This window comes from Lygodium microphyllum, chromosome 14, assembly GCF_053477565.2.
Source record: "Lygodium microphyllum isolate KBCC chromosome 14, Lygodium_microphyllum_v1.1.10, whole genome shotgun sequence".
Lineage (NCBI taxonomy): Eukaryota > Viridiplantae > Streptophyta > Polypodiopsida > Schizaeales > Lygodiaceae > Lygodium > Lygodium microphyllum.
In genome coordinates this window covers 17156748-17181644 of record NC_141148.1, presented here as the reverse complement: position 1 = coordinate 17181644, position 24897 = coordinate 17156748, and the positions used below count along the sequence as shown (strand labels likewise).

The following is a 24897-nucleotide window of genomic DNA, read 5'->3' as shown; positions in this document are numbered from 1 at the left end:
GACAACACCACGTACAACACCATTGTAGTTAGAAAACCACTCATGATGTGGTGTGGCATGAAAGAACACACCTGAATCAAGTATCCAAGTGTGAATATCATCTTCAAAATCTACAATCAATACACGTGCATCCAAAGTGGAAGCTAGAAGTATATCACCATGACTGTCATTATCATGAGTGACTACATTAACCTCTTCTATTTTCACATTGCTCTTTTTGACAGGTTGGTTGTCCTTGTTTTCAGCCTTGTTGGCTTCATTGTTTTTGTTTTTGCCCTTCTCTTTCTTCAATAGAAAGCAATCCCTTTTGTAGTGCCCCTTTCTGCCACAATGATAGCACTCCACATTCTTTCCATGAGATCTATTGTGTGCTTTGTTTTCAGAACTTCTCTTATGCTGAAATTTGCCTCTAGTGTGTAGTGCATTTGAAGACTTGTTTGCTGAGTTATTCTGCTTATATTAGCAAAGAACTCTCCATATCAAAATATAAGAGTTGAGCATTCGAATTACTCAAAGTTGTCCTAAAAGTATCCCAACTTTCAAGTAGAGCGCATAGCAAGACGATAGCTTTGAACTCTTCATCAACATGAAAATCCAAAGCAATCAACTGACTGAAAATTGAGTTAAACTCATTCAAATGTACACACATGGCTGTACCCTCTTTCATGCGAAAGTCCATCAGTTTTTTCAGCCAATAAACCTTGTTGGCTGCACTTTTCTGAGCATGCAATTCTTCAAGCCTTTGCCACATTGCATATGCTGAATTCAGCTTCTCAATGTTGAAGAGCAAGTTGTTTGACACTGAGAGCTCAATGGTAGAGCAGGCAAGCTCGTCCAAGTCATCCAACTCGTCTTGTTTCATGTCTGCTGGTTTGATTTTGCCAGATTGCAAAATTATGAGCACCCTCAAGCTTCTTAATGTGCAGAAGATTACTATTGTCACTATTTCCAACCATAATTTGCAGTCCCAAATTGAGTAACCAGTCACCAAATGCAGGCCCAAATATGACACAAATGACCACAGTGCACAAGAGTACCAATCAGCAATGAAAATCCCAAGATTGCAGAAATTTCAGATCTGCAAATGAATTTTCAGAATTAAAAAATGTCGTCTGTTGCACTCCTCAAGCAATTTCTGACACAATTAGAGACCAAGCCAATCGTTACATATGAAATCCCCAAAATTTCACTGCAATTTCTGCTCCAAAGGCATTCCAAATACAAATTTGACAATTTGCGTGAAAAGCCCCAAATTTTTAGAGGATAATCTATTCAAATTGCATCAATTCAAGTACCCAAGTACCTATACCAAGCAATTCTTGCACAAATTGATGAAATTCTGCAGAAGCCCCAAATTTTCAGGTCCGGTGTGCACAAATTTCACTGAAATTGAAGAAATTTCACTAAAATGTGAAAAGCCCCAAAATTTCACATGCAATTGTGCAAAGATTTCGCAATTTCTGAATCAGATTGTCCTCTTCTGCATTAAAGTCCCCAGATTTGGGAAAAGCCCCAATTTTCTTGGGGAGAATTTAGCTTTGTGCCTTGGCATGTGAATGCCCAATGGAGAAGAAAAGAAAAAGAAGGATATTTCCCCTCGCAGCCCCATGAATTTGGCTTTGTGTCTCGTCCAAGCGCAGCCCGCCATCCCGTCCGTCATGTGCCTGCAGCGTGTCTCATCAGTGCTGAACCTGTCACCTTGTTGCATGGGCCTGGTCGCATCACAAACACTGAGCCTGGTCACGTGTGCACTGGCTGGTCGTGTGTAGGTCCGGTTTGGTTTGTGTCAACCTATTGCCTATCAATTGCCTCTCCTGCACCTACCAAACACTGTCGACTGGTGCCTGAAGCTCCTGCTCGCCTGTCACGCGGTAAGACAACCATCACCCACTTTGGGCAACGTGCACAGCCTGTGAGCTCTAATACCAGTTTGTTGTCCAGGTCGTTCTTGAGCTGAGAGTGAAAGTGCAAAGAGTTGAGAACAGTGGAGTGAGAGAGTGAGCACGACACTTGATGTTTGGTACAAAGACTTGTGTGCCATATTTTAGGTTTTGAATATATAAAGTACAGAACTGAAAGGGTGCGTTCACACCCGAACTCGGTAAAAGGCACGTTCAGCCTTCATTTCCAACAATGGCGCATTGAGCATCACCCTAGTTTCTATGGGGCAAAGCTATGGCTACTACTATTCACATCCTTCATCAATCCCCTACTTCAACTGTTGTTGGTATGATACCCTATGAGATGTACTTTGGGTCTAAGCCTAATGTTTCTTATTTTCAGGTTTTTGGATACGATACTTATGTTCACCTCCCCAACACAAAGTGACACAAGTTTGAAGTGGCTTTCCATAGAAAGGTGTTTGTGGGCTATAGCTCACAATCCCAAGGCTACCAACTATATCCCATCAAGTGGGATGTCTACACGAGTCGGGATGTTTGGTTCAAAGAGGTACTAGCCTTAGAGGGTGGTGAAGAGCACCTCATACTTGGAGATCCAAGAGATACTTGGGCACTTTGGATAAGTACAAGGCCCACCTTGTTGCTAAAGGTTTTGCACACTGCTCAGAGTTGACTTCCATGATACCTTTGCACCTACAACTCGGATGGCAACCATTCGTGCCGTTCTTACCCTGGCTAGCCATAGGAGATGGCAAATTTATCAGCTTGATGTGAAGTTTGCCTTCTTTAATGGAGATTTAAAGGAGGAGATTTATGTTGAGTAGCCTCCTGACTTTGGTTCATCGGATGGTAAGATGTGTAGATTGAAGAAGACTCTCTATGGCCTCAAACAGGCTCCTCATTCTTGGAATGAGAAGATAGACTCGTTCCTCAAACAAAGATTGAGGTATTGGCACTCCATGACCAATCCACAGCTTTATGTCCACACTTCCAAGGGGGCACAAGCCTTGTTTATGCTCTGTGTGGATGATTTGATTTTGACACGTAATCATGTACAGATGATTCAAGAACCCAAGGCAACACTTCACCAGAAGTTCGAGATTACGAACACGGGACTTCTCCATTTCTTCTTAGGGCATGAGATCTATCAGACTCAGATGGGGATCTTTATCTCCTAGCAATGGTATGTGCAAGAACTCTTGACTACGTTTGAGATGGTAGAATGCAAGTCCATATCAACTCGTATGGATCCAAAGTGGAAGGCTACAACTCATGTTGATTCACCTTTGGCGGATGCTATCTGTTTACAGGTAGCTTATAAGTTTCCTAATTTGGCCTTTGAATAGTCGTATTGATTCATATTATGCTGTCAGTTTTTTGGCCGAGTTCATGACTGAACCTAAGAAGATACATTGGTAGGCTACTATGAGGATTTTGTGGTTTTAACTCACCTTTATTGGCCAACTTATCCAACAAAGAAAGCATCGGTTGAGTAACCAATGCAAACAACAAAGGACTGAGAGGGCAACCTTGACAGAGAGAGCGGGATAAGGTAATTTCATCAATGATACCTCCATTAAGCGCAATACGGGTCACTGCCCCTTGACCAATAGTATCCACAAGAGAAACCATACGTGGCCCAAAACCCATGGTGAGCATCGGCTGCCTCAAGAAATACCAGCTTACATGATCAAATGCCTTCTCAATATCAAGTTAAAGTATGACCACCCGCTGGCCTGAAGCTTTTGCAAAGTCAATCCCCGGTTGAACATTCAAAATGTTATGCATTATATTCCGACCCTTAATGAAACCGTATTGGCGAGGATGAACTAAATGCGGAAATACTTTCTGCAATCTGTTGGCAATGATTTTAGAAAAGATTTTATATAACGAGCCCATAACAGAAATGGGTCTCCATTGTTTCAAAGAAGTAAGAGAGGGACCCTTGAGCAATAACCAAAAAACTGCAATCTTCCAATCCGAAGGCATCACACCGAAATTCCAAACTTGCTGACACAGGCGAGTCAACGGGTCCTTAAGTTGCTCAACATTGGTTGAAAACAACTCGATAGGAAGCCCATCCCAACCAAGGCTTTTTCTTTTTGGCAAATGGGGCAATACCTCTTCCACTTCATCCTCTAAAATATATGCCTCCATTAAGGCTACCTATTCTGACTGAACCTGATTTCTAACCAAATCACAAATATATCTGCGAGCAGAGTGAACAGCGTCTGACAGAATCTCTTGGGGACCCAACAATGATTTACAAAAATCTACACACATCTGAATAATGGAAGCAGGTTATGTCACCATAACACCTTGTTCATTCTTCAGACGCACAATATTTTCCCGGGCATATTTCTGGTGTAATCAAGAAAAGAACTTGTGAGATTGACAGTTGTTATTGTGCAAAGCCTCTGCTCTAGACAGCAATTTGAATTTAGCATATTCTTGTTCCTTCTCTCTCTCTCTCTCTCTCTCTCTCTCTCTCTCTCTCTCTCTCTCTGTGTGCATGTGTGTGTATCAAATAAAGTCTGACAACAATGCATTAGTCTGGCGTGACGAATGTTCTGACATAACAAATGCTCAAGTCCATGTGACAAATGGCCTCTGATGTGACATGCTCACGAAGTGTGATGCCATAGGAAGCATGAGTACAATCAGGGAGCACAATGCAGGAAGCCTGAGGATGCAAGAAACATGATGTTGTAATGGCATACATGCTGAGCATGCTGTGGGAAGGTAGCATGCTGTTGCAAGAGTGACAACTTATACTGCAATGTGTCAAGGCAGCACAACGATACAGTAGTGACCACCTGATATTCCAGGGTAATGTGATGCTACAAGTGAGGCCTGAATAGTGATTCTCTGATTCATCATCACACTACTGCACTGATTCCTGGGTGACTGTTGACTATTACTGCAGCAGAACTGCCCTTTAATGCTGACTGACCAAGGTGATTGCTGACTATTGGATGCTTGTACACCTGCAACTACTGCTGGAAACACCACGGGACCCCTGTTTAATACAACAATAATGAAGGGTAAACCAAGGTGATGCAATGGACACAATCTTGCAGGTTCAGAGTCTTGCAGACTTAAATTGGATTACTAAAATATAGAAGCGAATAGTGTAATCCTTCAGAACAAACAGTAAATATGTATTGCAGATTTTGACCTTGGCTCAAACAGGATTATTGAAACAAAGCAATGATTGACTTCATGCATGGTGTGAGGTTAGAATTAATCATGGGGATGGATGATATGGATAAAAATATACATGAAACTGTGGAACAAGAGTATTTGGGAGATGAATCTAAACAAGAGTTGATGCAGCTGTCACTGGAAGTGGTATGCCACACCCCTTCTAAGAACACATGGTATAGGACTTATGGCCACACAATCCATGTACACACAAGGGGCTAGTCAACTAGATGCAATGTTGCATATTAATTAAGTTGGAATTGCAGAAATGTGAAAGTACAAATCATTGCAATGCTTAAAAGGGCAAAAGGCCTAGAACCTAGTGGAGGTTTTAAGGCAAGTAAAGTTAAGAGGTAAAGTTTCCATGAGCTTCTTGGTGAAGTTTCATCATTGTTTCACCTACAAAAGAATGCAACTCGATGGAGGAGGGTGGCCTAGCAAACCATCCTCAATTGTTGCAGCATTACCTCAAGACCTTTTAGTTAGAGCCGACCTTGGATTACACTTAATCACATTCAATAGGTTCCAAAGCATTGCCTAATGCTCAAGAGGAAGGTAGCACTTCCACTCCTCCAATGATGGATAGCTCTCGTATATAGTGAATCTCAAATGTACCTGGTTTGCATCCAAGGTATTGTGTGCTGACAGTATTTCTATCATTGGGATTACACTTCATTATACTAGTCACTGTAGTTGGTTCACATATGGTATGGTTTGCACATAGACTCTAAAACTTTACATTTACGAGGTCATTGACATATATGGAATACCTCGAATGCACATTTGGATGTGATCAACATTTGCAAGGCATGTATGGGATACATGGATGTCATGCAATGTTTATTTACAGGTGATGCAAGAGAAGTACAATTGCATAAGCTACATGTGGTTTGTAGTTGATGTATGCTTCGCATGACTATTATGTGGTACATCATTGCTATGAGGTGTCATTTATGCTTAGTTTATGCATTATAATGTCTTGGTAGGTAGGAAAAATGTTGGATTTTGGCATATGAATGCATCCCTTATGGTTCTAACAATGGTTATGATTTATGTATCGGAATCGTAATTAGTGAACTGGAATTGCAAACATGCAAAGGACATGAGCATGATTAGAAAATAGGTGCACATGTTATTTGACTATGATGCTAGCATGTGTTTCTAGTAGTAGCAACAAATGCTTTTGACAAATTGCAATCGAGGGTGATTGCAAGGATTTCAAGGGAGAGTTCTATCACAAGACATGAAATTTTATTGCTTTGCTTAGCAATAGATTAAAAAATCAAATGTGCAAATGTAACTTGCACATGTGAAGTGCAAGTTAATTATTTCATTATGTAGAGCCTAGAACCCCAATATATCAAATGGTGCCAAAGACAAAAGTTGTGATAAGTTGGATTTGACACATAATAGGTGATACCCGATGTCAAACCTAGACCAATTTATTCACCATTAATGTCAATCGTGATATTAGAGACTAAGCATTAATTAATCAATAAATGCCGAACTAAGAGACAATAACTACTCAAGGATACTTGGGAGACAAATTGGCCTAGCTAATTTAATTATTGGTTAGTGGGACTACTTTTTTGGGCACTAATTTAAGTATTAAATTAATGTTTGAAATTAATATTCTAAAAATTAACTTAATAAGCTAGATAATGCTAGAAAATCGGATTAGAAAGCTGCCACTTAGCAAAATGCAATTGCCCATGCAAGTGGAAAAAACATTTTTTAGGTTGGAAGAGAGAGAGAGAGAGAGAGAGAGAGGGTCATTCCAACCTTCTATAAGCTAAGAGAGACGAAGAGAAGGCTACCATAGCTATACAATAGTTGACAGGCCATTTCTAGCCAACAAGAGACTAGGAGCTAGTGACATGACTTGGAGAGACTACAGCAATAGGTGGTAGTAATTTGAGAGCTATTTCAACCAAACAACATCATACTCCATGTGTTCCATTAGTGGAGGCAATTTTCATGGTTGTCTAGATAGTGCAGCAACTTATTTCTTTCATTTTTTTGCAATGGACATCTGAAATTTCTCTCTTCAGTATTCTCTCTCATCATCCAACCATCTCTCAAGTTATGTCACCAAAACCCAACCATTTGAGTCATCAAAAGAAAATATTTCGATCAATCTCTGCTGTAAACCTTAATTTACAGTAGAAATGAAGGATTTGACAATTGTCTCAAGATGCACGTTCAAAATTAAGGACCTATGTTCAAAATTGAAGACCTAGGACTTGAATTCTAGCAACTAAAATTTAAGAATTTCAAGGAGATTCAAGAGGCTGGTCAACTAGTATCAAATTTTGGGCTAAATTTGTCTTGCAAGGAACAAGGTGAAGACCAATCCCCAAGTAAACCAAGGGGAAATTTGGTTTGAAAGCCTGCTAGTCCTTTATAACAGCAAGAGACAATTAGATTCACGGAGGGGATTAGTGAATCTCAGTTGTACTCCATCCATTTGTAATTGAAGATAAAGAAATACTGCAACTGACGCTAGTTTTGGGGCCAACAGGCTGTCCATTGTCCAAGATGGTAGAGTATGCATTTCAGTTTACGTGATTTGTTCACTTGCTGTAATTATTGTTAAATCAGGTTATTTCCACTCTCTCTGAGGATGAAGGCTGGTTTCATCAACCATGTTTGCATTCCGACACACCTTGCCCTATTAAGCTTAAAAAGTTGTTACAAATCAAACCTTCATTGATTCATCAAACAGCCAGAAAACTCAAATGCACTCAACGTGCTTCAATGTCATGTAAGCAAACTCTCCACTTTAAGTTGGTTCCATCTCTATAAATAGTGTGCTAGCTCACTTGCATCCCTTGTAATCCCCAATCTTCATCATTACGACACCACCAACTCCATCACTTATTGCTGCCCACTTATCTCTAGCTACTACTGTGGGTATCCTTCAGCTATCGCCAACCCTACTAGAGACTCCTGAAGGCTGTGTTTTGCCCTAGCTTGCTGATGTCATCATCATCAATGCTTCAACCTGATCCAGCCTGTGTTCTACAGTTTACAGCCGACGCTTGACTGCTGGTCACACATGCATCTATCGGACAGCCTCCTCAACATCTTCAACACCCGGTCTCCCTTATCCAGCTGCCTTCTTGCTGATCTGCGCTCGTAGGACAGCTGTGTTTTGCTTCAAATCAGGCTCCAGTGCTTTCATCTCGCTCCTCAGGGACCATCCTCCTCTAGCTATACTCTTACATGCTGCATTTTTGCTACCTGCCCACTGCTGCATCAGATTCAGCTCTGATTGGTGGCAGTTATTGTACTTGGGATCTAACTCCGGTGGATGACACACTCTAACCCCTCCCTCAGCCCACACCCACGTGAGCCACCGTTTGTTGGACAGTTCTACCCTTGAGCACTCGTTAAACATTCATTCGTTATTCAATACTTTCCCTTCATTCAATTATCTTCCTTCTTGTGTTTTGTGTTTTTGCATTAAGTGTTAAGAGCCCCTTTTGCAAACCCTAGTGTATCTCCACATGCCCCAATGTAGACCCACACACTCTATTGCCCCCCAAAACCCTAGTTATATGATGTGCCAAGACGGCCACCCATGCAACCCCCAAAGATCCATCAGCCAACAAAGTGGTCTTTTCTCACCTATAGAGATGCAATTTACAATTTACAAAATGGGAGAGCACAGAATGAGGACAACCTACTAGCAAAACATTTCTCACATGCTTGTGATGTATTAGCATGCATGTTCAATAGGGTAGTACGTGAGGGATTCTCAATGAGCAAGTCAAACCATACTATAGTCTTGGTGATCCTTTTAACCCGAGCAAATACAGAACCCTCATGATCGGCCACACATTGGCAAAAATATATGGGCCTATGCTGGTGCACAAGATCAATGCATAGATCAAGATCAAGACAAGAGAACACAAGGATGGGTAAATTTCAAATAATATATGTACACCATACTTGACCATATCCTCACACTCACAGCCATCGTTAAGTAGGGTTTAGCCCAAGAAAGAAAAATCTACTACTACTTTGTGGATTTCCACAAAGCATTTGATAAAAATGCCCTAGACATCATGCAAAAATTGTAGGATATTGGGGTACCATAGGATATACAATGGGGCATTTATGCACTATATGAGACAATGACTGCCATGTATGAGCACTTTGGGGCTATCCAAGTGAATTGACAATATAATAGGAGTGAAACAAGGATGTCCACTTTCACCCGAGTTGCTTGGATTATTTAGAAGAGGTGCCTAATTACATTGGTCGAGGAGGAAGGAGCTTGAGCTATAGCCTAACTGGGGTGTTGATACCGATACTATTGTATACAAATGACATTGTTTTCATTTCTTAAACACTCGAGGTCTTGCAACACCGTCTAGATGCTTTGCACTCCTTTTGAAAGGGCAAAGACCCCACAATGAACCTTGGGAAGACCAAAACCATGGTCTTCAACACTTCAATAGCATGGGTGGCTATCTCCATTTATTAGTTCACATTTGATATAGTGGGGCATATGAGGGAGTACATTTATTTGGGAGTCGCCTTCTCTAGCCCGAGATTTTTATTAAGATGGGTAGCAAAGGCCTATTTGGTGCAAGATCGACATTATACAACACCAGGAGCACTTGAGAGTTAATGTGCTCACATGAGTTCCAAGAGCCTTGCACCAAACTATGGTTGCTTAACAGCCCAGTCACACATGAACTACTATATGGAGCAGAGGTATGGAATTGCAACTTGAACCACAAGGGCTTAAGACCACTTGTTGATTAGACAAGAGAAAATAGAGATTATTCCAACTATTGGTATAGCATGCACTTCGCCAGCATGGGTGACCCGATCTATGAATCAATTCACATTTGGGGGAGATGCAGTGGAGCATGTGAGGGAATATGTATACTTGGGAATCGATTTCTTTGGCCCGAGATTTTCACTGACAAGGGCAATTGAGGCTTGACTGACGTGAGGCTATGCAGCATTAGGGACCTTCTAGATTCAATTGTGAGATTAAGATCAAAAGGTCACAAACCATCCAACGCAAAGTGTCCATATTGACCTAGGGGTTGCCATGTTGAGTCCAACTCCTTTGAAGTTAATCTAGGGGTTGTTGTCTTTTTCTAGCCCATCTTGTCATGGATGATACACACATAGTTCTCTGGTTGCACCTCAACATATTTACATGTGTTGAACCTCAAAGTATTTACACCATGTGTAGTAAAGACTTGTGCAACTTAGATATTGTCATATAAAGTTATCTATTTGCAGAAATTCTCTGCCTCTCTTGGATATCCTTTGTAGCCTTTGGTGATAGTGCATTTAGAAAACCACTAGACTTGCTCAATTCCACATTATCTTCATTGCAGCTACACGAGTAGAAATTTTTGCCTTGCCAAAAACCCAAACCACTTATTTGCCAAATCTCGAACAAGAGAGGCCAAATCTTCCTGGCCAATGGATAGGAAATAACATGTGCCGAAAAGATCCCACACTAGTAAAGAAGACTCCATACTAGTGCAAAAGAAGCAGGTGCCATTAAAAATATATCTTCTAGAGAGGACCGAAGCAAGGGGCAAGCCACAAATCAGCTTTCTCCAAATAAAGACCTTGCATTTGAATGGAGTTTTATTAATCCATCCATCCATAATAGTCAATTTCCACCATGACCTACTTTTGTGAAGGCCTCAAACAGAATTAGCTTTGGTTGCAAACCAATGATGATCCCTAACAAGTAGGTGATATATTTGATTAACAAAAGCACCCTCTAAACACAGCTGGCCTGCAAGTCTCCAATCTTGTCAAAGATGATCTAAAGCAAGGCTAGGGACAGCAGGTTGCTAATCCTATGAATGCAAAGAAAGCATGTCCTAACAGCGCAAAAGGACATCAAGATACCTTGTGCCAACAATGTTGCATCAACAATAGAAACCAATCCCAATTGTGCCATGTGATTAAACCCAAGGCAATCATCTTGTTCTTCTTCCCAAGAAACCAGCCTAGAAACAACTAATAATTCAGCCTGCAAAGAGTTGGCATGCAATCAATCCTCCGCTAAATGCCAAAACACCTTTTGAAGCACAACCTTCCATGAGCACACCAAATGAGTTAATAGAAGAGAAGATGATACAATAATTGATTGATGAATGTTAAGCATACGAAACACAAGGAGCCCTAGATTTTAGGGTTCCCATGCACAACACCCTGATCCTCAATGAAATAGCGAGCAATAGAGACCCAAGGTTGATGACAGCACACATGGCTTGAAATGAATGAGGGTAAGCATGTGAGTCTCCACATCCAAAACAAAACCACCACCCAAAGTTTTGCAAAGTGCAAATATGGCTCCAAGAAACCCAAGAAATACCAGCATGCAAGGAATCCCTTTTCCAAAGCATAAAACAAATAGCCCAACTAATCTCCCACAAAAACTACTCTTGGACCAAGGCAAGAGAGGTAGATAATAAGTGAGTATGGGGAGCATGATTGTATGCACCACTTTGAGGCATACATGGAAAGGCCACGCTTGAGATTTCCAATAAGGGAATTCGGATTCCACCTTATCAAGGATCCACCACAACAACTGTTTGGGCATAACATTGACACCCAAAGGATAACCCAAATGTCTTGCAATATTCCCTTTTTGAACCACTTCCCCTTGCCACTCAAGGTCCGTAGATCAAATTCAATGCAATTGATGAGAGATGACTTAGAAGTGTAAATAAGCAGCCCTAAGGCTTGACCAAACAAGTCCCAAATGTCCAATGCCTTATAGAGGATATCCCAATCAGCTTTCAATATCATAAAGTTATCATCAGCCAATGTGTGCTTAACAAAATGCTGATTCAACGGAAGGGATAAGCCAACCAACTGCCCATTAACAGCCAAGTGTGAGAACATTGTGAAAAGATGGGTAGCAAGGACAAAAAACAAGGAACTCAAAGGGCAGTCTTGTCTGAGTAATCACGTGAGACCAAAGGGCTTAGTGAACCCACCATTTAGCATGACTCTAGCATGACTCAAGAAGAGGCATCCCTACTGATAATGTATATCAAGGCAAGGCCCAAAGCCCATAGTCTCTCTCTCTCTATTTGTGCAAGGGGCCATGCTAATCTTCTCTATATTGTTCCAACTCAAAGGGCAGTCTTGTCTGAGTAATCACGTGAGACCAAAGGGCTTAGTGAACCCACCATTTAGCATGACTCTAGCATGACTCAAGAAGAGGCATCCCTACTGATAATGTATATCAAGGCAAGGCCCAAAGCCCATAGTCTCTCTCTCTCTATTTGTGCAAGGGGCCATGCTAATCTTCTCTATATTGTTCCAACATTATAAGATGTCTCCAAAGCGACAACTCTCTCTCTCTCTCTCTCTCTCTCTCTCTCTCTCTCTCTCTCTCAATAGAGCCGTATGTGAGGGTTTTCCAATAAGTTGGTGTGACCACACAATATTGCTGATTTTTAAGAGTGGAGATCCATTGGTCGCTAACAACTACCGCACTATTATGATTGGCCATATGCTAGCAAAGATGTACGCCTCTATTGTGGAGCATCAGTTGAGTTGGTGGGCTGAAACAAAGAAAATACGATCTACAAGACAAGCGGGCTTCCACCAGGGATACAATATAGCTAGCTAGACCATATATTCACGCTAAGGACCTTGATTGAGGAGGGACAATCATGGAGGCAAAGAATCTACTGTTGTTTTGTGGACCTCCGTAAAGCCTTTGATACTGTGCCACATGCAAGACTCATGCAAAGGTTGCGGACCATTGGGGTCCCAGAGGATATGCAGTGGTGTATTTGTACATTGTATGAAACTGTGACAGGGAGAGTATGAGTGCCTGGAGGCACAACAAACTCAGTCTCTAGTACAGTGGGTGTAAAGCAAGGCTGTCCCCTCTCTCCTTTGCTGTTTGGACTGTACATTGATGAGATCTCAGATTATATGCAAAGATGGGGTGGTACGGAAGCCAGCTTGGCTAGGTTACTGATACCAATTTTGTTATATGCTAATGATATGGTACTTATCTCCAATTCACCAGAGGGACTACAACAGCATCCGGATGCATTGCATGTGTTCTGTGAAGAGAAAGGTCTCAAGGTTAATCTCCGAAAGACTAAAATCATGGTCTTTAACACCTCAGCAGCTTGGGTGACATGCTTAGAGCATTACTTTATGTACGACTGTACGACGGCCAGCCTATGGAAATGGTTAGACAATATATATACCTCAGGGTCACTTTCAAGGGGCCACAGTTTTCATGGAAGGAGACTTCAGAGGCTAGGCTTGCACGGGCATACGCAGCTTTGGGTACTCTAGAGCCGCAGCGTGCACACATACAATTTCAAGAGCCTCGTACAAATTGTGGCTTTTTAACACTTTAGTTAAGCCCACACTGCTCTATGGGGCAGCCATTTGGGACCCAAGCCTTTATCATACTAGACGGATGCCACTTGTGGACTGTGATGGACCGGAAGCACAACATCATGATGGCTGGGAACACATGGAAAGACCGCTAGTCATGATGATAGCACGTATGATAAGGGCAAAAGCCTCAGTACCACAGGAGATCATCTAGGCAAAATTAGGCACTGCACCCATGGTAGTCGAGGCATTATTCCAAGCAATTACTTTCCTTCAGAGGATATGGCAGCTCCCTAAAGACCGATATCCTAGACTAGCGCTAGAGTCTTCAAGACAGCTTCTTGCAGCAGAGGGAGATAGACAGTGTTGGTATGCACACATGAACACGTGGCTGAATTTGCATGGCATAAGTACAGATAAACTATCACCGTTTGATTATAGCCTCGACTGCCGTACTTTGAGCCTTAGTCGTGCAGAGCTAAATAGTGTGATCAGGGCAAACATCACTAAAGTGGAGAAGAAAGGACTTGGTCCAAGCCCCCTTTCCCATTAGGCACGAAAACGACACAATACCAAAGTCACTTCTTGCAGCTTTCTCATGACAGTTTCATAGTGAGGCCTAGATACATGGATGCTCAACTGTCCCATGGACTCCGAGTTGCTATTGGTCAGATCCACACCTCATCGCATCAACTGATGATTGAGACACGTCGATGGAGCCATATTGCAACCGATGAGAGGATATGCCAGCTTTGTGAATGGGAGCCAGAGACGGAGGAGCATTGCATTTGTAGATGTACTGTATACTATGATATCCGAGGCCGATATCATTGCCTCTTTAAGGAAGGCTTTGGACCACTAAGGCAGGTGATGCACTATGAGGACCAAAGATGTCTGGGCCTTTTCTTGCTAGAGCTCCAACGACGCAAAGCATTATTGTTACAGGATAGGAGGTGACCCCAGCATCATCCACCCCTCCAGAGAGCAATTACAAACTACTTCAGTGTAGCCAAACCCCGAGCCGCGACCACCCCAAACACTACATCTTCTATCATAAGCGTTGCCGAGATACAACATCAGGAGGCACAATTGCTGAGATACAACATCAAGAGGCATCATAGTTGACAGAGCTACAACGCTACACAAAGCGCGACGCCCTACAGTATCTACACGGCAACATAGGCATGCCCATATGCGCCACATTCGCATCATGATTGCTCGGTACAGAGGCAAACTAGTGCGATGACTCAATCGGAGGTAGATTACAAAGCCTTGGTGGATTCCATAGACTAAGGGGGAGATACCCTACACTGTTGATCTTTTTAAACTTACGTCTTTTTCCAACTTTTTCAGTTTTTTCAATTTCCATATATCTCATTCCAATATACCATGTAAACCTAAACATAAATTTTATCTCTTCTTATCCGATGAGAGATGATGATACTAGTTGTATCATAGGCCACTCTAGCCTTTTAGAGATGTTAATAGATCTCTCTTTTTTTTTCGTAAAAGTTAATAGATCTCTCTCTCTCTCTCTCTCTCTCTCTCTCTCTCTCTCTCTCTCTCTCTCTCTCTCTCTCGCGTTGTGTGTGAATTAATGAGCTGAATATTACAAAAGATCTTCTAGCCAACCAAGTAGACTCAAAGATGGTTTCAAAACAACAAAGTAAGCCAAAAGGCTACAAAAACACAATGCAACAATGAAAGGAAAAGGGAATCATGAAGCAAGCACAATCAAGGTGGTGTTTGGAAAGAGCATTACAGCCATTTATGCTTGGGTCCCCTTTTGGGCCTGAGAGGGTGTACTAAGCTATGAAAATTTGGACCTTCAATGATTATAAATTATTGGCTAATCTATTTGACTGTTGTAGAGCCCTAATAAGGATCATCACATAAAGTAGCGAAAGATTCAAAGATCAACATGCAACAGCTAAAGTTGGTCCATAACTTCTCCTTTTATACAAGGGCACATATCCTAGACAAATGGTTGCATCAAGCACCTATTGGCCACACCCATCCAAACTTCATTAAGCATTGGGTCAAAGGGCTCTTAACTTTATTCCCTAGCTCTATTGCAATATTAGAGTTTTGCAAAGATGTTGAACTTTGAAGTTCTTTGTTTTTCCTAAAGCAACAATATAAATGTCAAAATGACAAAACGCAAAAACGAACAAGTATAGAGAGTAAATACAAAACATATAAAAGCATAAATAACAAATTCGAACAACAGATATTGATCTTGTATTGCACAACAGAAGCAAGTACAACAACCATCACCATAGCTAAAAGGAAGCAACATTACAACAACCTCCCTCTGTATCCAAGAGCAAGGATCTCATGCCCAAGGGCAACCGCAATGGAACACAGAATTGCAAGCGATCACACAAAGGCAAAAGGACACATATAGACACAACCCAAGTGTGTGACACCACACATGAAGAATGCAAGTGGCCCAAAAGAAAGGTCATCCTTTCCTCCTAGGCTCGACAAGCATGAGGTGCAATAATGACCTTTAACACCCTCTCTTGGCTCATAGGTTGATTATTGAAGAGAAACAAAGTGCACCTTGGAGACTTCAACATCACCTCTACTAAATACATCTCAAAGAAGTAAAATGAGTCCAAAGCACCATCGATAGGCCAAGCATAGACAAAAGATGTAAATGTTGGCACACACCAAAGTCACACGAGCCATGAATAAAGCTCATCATGTGACAATTGTGGAATCCTTCTCATGAGCATTGCCTATTTTAAACCTTGGCAAGAATCAACACAGAGAGATTGGATCCAATGCTAAAAGATGCCCAATGATTCCCTCGTATACACATATAGAAGAAGCATAAAGTACAAGCATACATGAACTTGAAAACAACTCATCATCTGAGATCTCTCTCATCAGCCCTCTCTAAAATAGAGGACCAAGGAACCACCAAAAGTAAAAAATGAATCTTGACCACCATCAAGTCCACAATGCCAAGTAGATGTAAGAAGAGTCAACAAAAAGAAGGCCCTCTCTCACTATGACAAGAGCATTAGGACACCCTCGTTAACACCACCAATGGCCTCTCTAGCCAAAAGCACAAAGGTAGAATCTGAGAGGCTAAAGGGGAGTTTCAAGCTTTATAGTTGCTACAACAACATCAGCCGAGGAGCTCGAAGATGAATTTGATGAAGAACTGGAAACACCCTTTTTCTTCATGTTGCTCTTTTCTTTGGAAGAGGTAGCCTTTGTCTATAATCTTTGGAAAGATGGCCACACTTTTCACAAGGGTAGTAATTGCGAAGGAAACTGCTAGGGTTTGCACTGAGGACACACAAAGTGTATGACCACGACAGAAACACAAAGAGACAGACATAGACACAGAGGAAAAAACTTAAGCCCTAAATGCAAAACTCAAAAACTCAAACCCTAAACGCAAAACTCAAAACTCAAACACAACCAGAAGAAGGGAGAGAGAGAGAACACAACTCTGAAATGAATTTTTAGTGTGTTTTGGGACGGTTTAAGAGGCTAATCAATAAGTAATGCATATTTTAGCTCAACACCCCCTCTTAGGCCCAAAACTAAGCTGAAAGGTTAGGCCAGCCATCGTGATGTTTATGTACCCCAAAGCAACCAAGACATCGGACAAAGGGTGCACGTCGACTGCCTAGTGGCCTACCAAGACTACAGAGGCAATGGTTATCTTACCAAGGGAATCCAAGTAGTCACCCCAGAGAGGACAGGGCATCGTACAAAGGGTGCACATCGGTTGCCCAGTGGCCTACCAATCCCTATAAAGGCGGATGGAACTACATTGAATGTTTTTTTTGTTTTTGAATAAGTGAAGTAAATTTGATGGAATGCGGCCGATTGAGTAAAAGTGACCCAAAAGACGGAAGTAGGGAGGGTACACCCAACACATCACAAAACAGTACAAGCTAACCCGTCCACTCACAATGTCGATGACGAGCAAAAATAGGTGATGAAGTATCCATGGGATGAAGAAAGAGGCTGGTGTGGTAACAACAGCCGCCGGTGTAAACAGCTTAGGATCCGCGCAAGTGGTGCTTTTGCACAATGAGATGCAAAGTATCCTACATGCTGAAGAATGCTCATGCAACAAGTGCCGCTTGGACAATGTCCCTCATGGGAAAATTGTTCACTTGCCCAAGCGCCCTAGTACAAGAATGATGTAATCATACAATGCAAAGGGTAAGGTACAACAAGGGAAAGAAGCTGATGTCGAAGACAAAGTGCTGAAGCCTGTAGAATACCAAGAAGAGTAGGAATCCCCTCTCGACCTGGATGTAGATACCAAAGAAGAAAGAGGAGCCTAACATCGGTCTTCATATGGTGCCGAGAACCATAAGGAATGAAAGAAGATCAACTGGATAAAGCACCCCGCTAGAAGATCAAGGTAGAAGTCACCGCCATGATAGCATCGAGAGAGATGTTGCACAATCCGCCTTGGGAGGGAAAACCGCCATGCTCGAAGAAAAAAAAGCACTCCTAGGATGATGAAACCATGAAAGCAATAGTGCGCATCCCCACGTCTCTAGCCCAGGGAGGACCAAAGCAATCTGCAAGTTAGCCATACACTGAAAGACAAAACCCTACAAAAGATGAGAATCTGCAAACACAGAGGTTAGTGGTGAGATGCTCTAAAACAAAACAGAACAGAAAGAAAATCTAACTTAAAATAAATGCAATGAATGTGTATGTGTGTAAGGAAATGCAACTGAAGACAAAAAAATGGAAAAACTAAGGATAATGAATCCTATTGGCCCGACTCTAAGAGTGCAAAAAATGAATGTTAGACTGGCCTAGGGTATCCAAAAGGACCTAGAGGCATGCGAGTCGAAGAAGGTGGCCACCATCGCGTACGTCCAATAGCAAGGCTCTACCAAGGGAACGCTTGACAAGCTAGGGAGGAAGGTGAGAGAGATGCATGAAGTGTAACAGAATTGGAACCTGCAAACCAATCAACCAATCCCTCAGGGATAGTGAAAGAGATCGGCTGCTGAGGCTGTACTCGAGTCACATGTCCAACAACAGCAACAAGTGTTGAAGGAGCACATGAAGTTGGAGCGGATGGTATAGCCCCACTGGACTATGCAATCGCAGCGATCTGCTGAGGCTTTTTAGGTGGAAGACCTTGGGCCTTGGAGGGGCACTCCTCGTCCACATGGTCTGCTATCTGGCAATGTATGCAAAACCGGTTTTTCTTAGGGAGTTGCTATCAAGTAGGTCTAGATTATTTGATTCCATCTGAGGAAGAGGAGGCACCCTTTGATTGGCTTACCTTCGCATCTAGTGAGTTCTTGCCACTAGTGGTTGTCCCTACCGAAGAAAAGGCAACCAACCCCCTCTGCTCTGAATAAAGCTGTGATAAGGATTTTTTGTGGACTTGATGATACAACCTAGCATAACACAAGAACTGGCACTCAAACTCGTAGAAGATTGGCAATCTAGATTGGGAGATGATGTGTAGCATAACACAAGAACTGGCACTCAAACTCGTAGAAGATTGGCAATCTAGATTGGGAGATGATGTGTTGAATGAAATTGAAGTACTTGTCGGGCAACTTATTCAAGAATGTAACATGATCGTCATCTGACTTTGGAGAGCCAATAGTCGCGAACTTGGCAAGTAACCATCTATATTCAGCCAGCTTGACTTTCAGATCATCCCCTTCCATAATAGAGAACTCTTGAAATTCAAAGTCGAGATTGATGCTGTAGAAATCGATTAGGCACGGAGATCGAGGCAGACAGTCGTCACGCACAGTGAGAGAAATAGAGAGTGCGAGAGAGCAGAGTAGAGAGTGAACACGTTTTTCGGTACAATGACGAGTGTATCACTTTAGGTTTTTAGATAGATAGATAGATAGATAGATATATATATATATATATATATATATATGAAAGTACAATGTGCTAAGGGTGTGTTCACACCCATGCACATATAAAAGGCACGATGGCCCTTTATTCTCAACAACCTCCCATCTAAACGCAATGTGCCTTAAGAGGAAAAAAGAATCAACTAAGTCTAGGTATGTACAAAGCTGAAATAAATATATCTATCCAACTTCCATCATCTGTCGGCAATGAGCAAGCCGCTCTGCTGGAAGGCCCTTTGTGAGAAGGTCTGCAAGGTTATCATCTGTATGCACTTTGATAAGCTCAATACTCTTGCTGTCAAGTACATCTCTAATGAAGTGGTACTTCACCTGTATGTGCTTTGTCTTTGCATGAAAGACAAGATTCAGTGCTAGCATGATAGCACTCTGACTATCACAATGGAGAACAGGTAACTCTGAGATGCCAAGCGCTCCCACCAGACGTGAAAGCCATAAAGCCTCCTTGCATGCCTCAATGATAGCCACATACTCTGCCTTTGTAGTAGACAATGCAACACACTTTTATAGCCTGGAGATCTAAGAGACTGCTCCTCCTTTGAAAGTAAACGCATACCCAGAAGTGGACTTCGTGCAGTCCGCATGACCAGCATAGTCTACATCCGTAAAGCCAACAACAGATGCCTTCTGCTTTCCAAAGCAGATGCACAACTCCTTTGTGCCTTTGAGGTATCTCATAATACCTTTCACTGCATCCCAATGCTTCTTGCCAAGGGTTGCCATGTATCTGCTAACCACTCCCGTTGCAAAGGCAATATCAAGACGTGTGGCAATCATAGCAACAGCTTAAGCATATGGTATCTTGGCCATTTCAGCCTTCTCATCATCAGATGTAGGGCTGTCCTCTGCACGGAGTTTCACATATGGAGGCAATGGAATCCCAATTGTTTTTCCCCCCTCCATATTGAAACGCTGCAAAACTTTGAATATGTACTCCTGCTGAGATAGATAGAGTAAGCCTTTAGATCTATCTCTGAATACTCGCATGCCAAGAATGTGATTTGCATCACCCAGATCCTTTATATCAAAGCTGCCATGAAAACTTTGCTTCAAGGAATCCAAGGCATGAGTATCCTTGCCAGCAATCAACATGTCATCAATATACAAAACCAAGGTAATCAGGCTGCTATCTGCTGCCTTCTTGGTATACAAGCAGTGATCCACTTAACTTCTATGAAAGCCTTGGGATTGCATGAATGTATCAAACTTGTGATACCATTCTCTTGGTGCTTGTTTCAGCCCATACAAACTCCTTTTGAGTTTACATACCATTTTTTCTTTCCCTTGTTAAACAAACCCTTCAGGCTGCTGCATATATATGCCTTCATGCAAATCACTATGTAAAAACGCAGTCTTTACATCCATCTGTATGAGTTCCATATCCTCAACTGCAACCAAGCCCAAAATGGTTCTAAATGTAGTAATCTTGACTACAGAAGAGAAAGTCTCATCAAAGTCAATTCCATGCTCTTGCTTGTACCCCTTTGCAACCAATCTTGCTTTGTACTTGGGCGAGGAACTAAAAGTGACCTTCATCTTGTAAACCCATTTGCATGGAAGGCAGCCTTTTAGGCAACTGCACCAAGTCTCAAGTGCCATTTTTTTCAAAAGATTCCATCTCCGACAGCATGGCTTTATACCATTTCTGGCTGTCCTGTCTGTCCATTGCTTCCTTGAAGTAAGATGGTTCACCACAGTCTGTCAACATGACATAATCAACCACATGAATTGCACCAGGAACAAATCTGTCAGGTTGTCTAGTAGCCCTAGACAATCTCCTAACCCAATGGTCATTGTTTGCTGGCTATTCTTACAAAATTTCATTTTCAACATGCTGTCTTGGTATTTCAGCCTGCAAATCAACATAACAGCTTGTTGTCCTGGCTGTTCCTACACATGTAATGGCTCATTTTCATGGGTAATAGCTGGCTGATCATTTCCAACATCATTTCCTGCAATTTCAGGTTCATTTACAGCAGGTATTTGCTGCTGTACAGCGGGCACATTTTGCTACCAAAAGGTATTTCTTCCCGGAATACAACCCTACGAACCTCCTCAGTCTTTTTGGGCTGTTTGTACATGCTATCTTCCCGGAAGATAACGTCATTGCTGCGTAATACTTTCCTTTTCTTGAGATCCCACAATTTATACCCCATTTCACCCTCGTCACCATATCCTAGAAAAATGCATTTACAGGACTTTGACTCAAGTTTGCTATGTTTTTCATTACGAATGTGCACAAAAGCCTCGTAGCCAAACACTTTCAGATGAGCATATGAAGGTGGCTTAACCAACCATGCTTCTTGGGAAACTACCCCCTCCAAAGACCTGTTTGGTGACCGATTAATCAAGTGAACGACTGTCATAACAGCCTCTACCCAAAAACCATGGGGTAATGCAACATGAGACAGCATCGTACGGACCTTATCCTGTATGGTCTGATTCATACGCTTTGCAACTCCATTTTGGGGTGGATTATGAGGGGTAGTAAGCTTCCTCTTTATCCCTTTGCTGTCACAAAATGCCTGAAAGGCCTTGGACACATATTCCCCACCATTGTCAGAGCGAAGATACTTAAGTATCTTATCTATCTGATTTTCAGCCAATGCCAAGAATTTTTTAAACTTGTCAAGCACTTCATCCTTGCTACGAATAGGGTAAACCCATACTTTCCGTGTAGCATCATCAACAAAGGTGACAAAATATTTCTTTCCCCCTAAAGATAATCCTGGCATTTGACATATATTCGAATGCACTAACTCTAGAGGAGAAGATTTCAATGAAAGAGACTTTTTGTGAGACGTCTGTGCATGTTTGCCATAAATGCAATGATAACAATACTCAAAATCAACATAACGAAGACAAGGCAAGTAACCCAAACGAAAAAGCACTTTCATTCCTATTTGACTCATGTGTCCCAACCGGCCATGCCACAAAGAAACGCTTGGCTGCATGGTCACGGCAACAACATGGTCACACACACTAGATACATGAAGTGGATACAAAGTATCACTTTTCCAACCTCTCGCAATAACCCTAGATCCCTTACAGATCTTCCATTTTCCATCACCAAAGGTGGTATGAAAACCATCATCATCTAGCTGCCCTGTGCTAATCAAGCTCTTATTGAGCTGAGTTACATGCTGTACATGCTGAAGTGTAAAGACGGAGCCATACTGAAACTGTAACTGCACACTGTCAATACCTATAATCTCACATGCATAGTTGTCCCCAACATGGACAACACCATGTCGACCCCCTATATAGGCAGAAAACCACTCACGATAAGGGGTGACATGAAAGGAAGCACCTGAATCAAGAATCCAGGTATACATGTCATCATCTGTATCTGCAAGTAAAGCATGTGCACCAAAATGTGAAGAGACAAAGAATACATCACTCCCACTGTCACTGTCATGAGTGACTACATTCACCTCTTCAATTTTTACACTGCTCTTCTTAGGCTGACTGTCCTTCTCTTCCTTGCAATCATCTGTCTTTTTGCCTTTTCCTTTCTCTTTCTTCCATTTGTAGCAATCACGTTTAAAGTGACCCTTCTTGCCACAATGATAGCATTCAACATCTTTGCCACGTGATTTACTGCGTCCCTTGCCATCATATTTGCCCTTTTGCTGTGATCTGCCCCTAGTATGCAAAGCACTCGAAGACTTACTGGATGCATTGTTCTGTCGATTCATCTCTTCCATAAGTAGAGTTCTCTCTACATCAGCATACAAAAGGATCACATTAGAATTGCTCATAGCAGTCCTGAATGTATCCCAACTCTCTGGTAGAGTGCAAAGCAAGAAAGCAGCCTTAAATTCCTCATCAATCATGAACTTCAAGGCAACCAACTGGCTGAAAATGGAGTTAAACTCACTCAAGTGAATAGACATTGCTGTATCTTCTTTCATACGCAAATCCATAAGCTTTTTCAGCCAATACACTTTGCTTGCATCACTCTTCTATGCATACAGTTCTTCCAGTCTAGTCCATATAGCATATGCAGAATCCAAACCTTCAATGTTGAACAGCAAGGCATTAGAAATTGATAGCTCTATGGTTGAGCGTGCAAGCTCATTCAACTCATCCCAATCATTCTAATCCATGTCCGCGGGCTTTGCCCCTTTGGTTTTGATCGGCTTTGCCTGCTTCTTTTGTAACAGGATATTGTAGCATTTGCTTTTGCCAAACTGCAAAATTGTGTGCACCTTCAAGCTTCTTTATGTGCATCAGATTACTGCTGTCGTTGCTGCCAGCCATGATTTTCAGCCCAAATGTGACCAAAAAACCAGTAAATGCAAGTCCAAACTGTCACCCGAGTGACCAAGGTACAAACAAGTACCAATCAGCAATAAATGGCCACGCAAAAGTACAGATTTCAGATCTGTAATTAAATTTTCAAAAGCGCCAAAACAAGTACTACAGCATTATCCAACTGATTACAGCTGTTCCAAGGGCATGTGCATCACATTACATAAGAAATCCCAAAAATTCAGCTGCAATTTCTGTTGTACATGTACCCACGGGCATAAAATTTGACACGAACGGTCAAAAGCCCCAAAATTTTGTGCTCAAAAGCGTCAAACACATCTGCATTTCCTCTATCATGCATAAGACTGTCCAATTTCGCGAAAATAAATCAATTTCAGCGAAACCCCCAAATTTTACCAAGTGTTGATGTCCAAATTGCACGGAATTCAACCTGCATGTACATAAAATGACCAAATGCTGCAAAATTTTGCCCAAATCGCAAAAGCCCCAAATTGCATGGGGTCCAATGTGCCTCAATGTCAAGAAATTGGGTTAATTTCAGCCCAATTTGTGAATGTACATGAAAAGCCCCAAATGTCGGGAACAAAATGTCACAAATTCCTGCAATTTCTGAGACAAATTTGCTTGTCCTGCATCAGATTTCCCAAATCTCGAAAAAGCCCCAAGTTTCTAGGCCAAATGTTAAGAAATTTCACTCAGATGAGTAAAATTTCAACAATTTTGGCAAAATCCACAATTCAAATGAACACAATGTCTGCAATTCCGACGCAGATGCCTCAATTTTTCACGAACAGTGCTCAGTCTAGCGAAGCCCCAACTTTCTAGGCCAAAATTGCACAAATTTGATGTTTTGTGCTTGCACCTGCGAACCCCGGTTAGAGGAAGGAGTTTGAGAAAATGATTTTTCTTTTGAAAAAAAAAAAGGTTTCGAATGACGGATCCATTGACCCGTCACGCCTGTCTCCCGTCTTCCCCGTCGCGCGCTCACCCGCTGGTCCCGTCACCGTCGCGCGCCTGCTCGCTTGTTGCAGATCAATCGCCCACTCGCCTGCTCGCCTGTTGCAGGTCAATCGCAGCCTTGCCACGCGACGGCCGCTGCCCACTACCCTGTTTAATCATGGTGCATGTCGCCTATCGCTTGCCAGTCGCCACGAGCCTTGTCGCACAACTAGAGTCTGGCCCTCACACACTCTCCACAGCCTGTCCGCTTTCTGCAGCTCACGACTGCGATTCTCCTGCTCGCCTTTTAGCTG

At 42.1% G+C, this 24897-nt stretch overlaps 1 protein-coding gene, 1 long non-coding RNA gene and 1 pseudogene across 7 annotated transcripts in view; 1 reads left to right on the top strand and 2 right to left on the bottom strand.

Moving 5' to 3' along the window:
* Nucleotides 1-24897, top strand: part of LOC148025366 (uncharacterized) — a 107284-nt gene that overhangs the window by 13493 nt on the left and 68894 nt on the right. The window lies entirely within an intron of this gene.
* The window catches only part of LOC148025367 (uncharacterized), a 66573-nt gene that overhangs the window by 14216 nt on the left and 27460 nt on the right, over nt 1-24897 (bottom strand). The gene's annotated exons all lie outside the window — the stretch shown is intronic.
* LOC148025368 (U6 spliceosomal RNA) lies at nt 12362-12454 on the bottom strand (annotated as a pseudogene).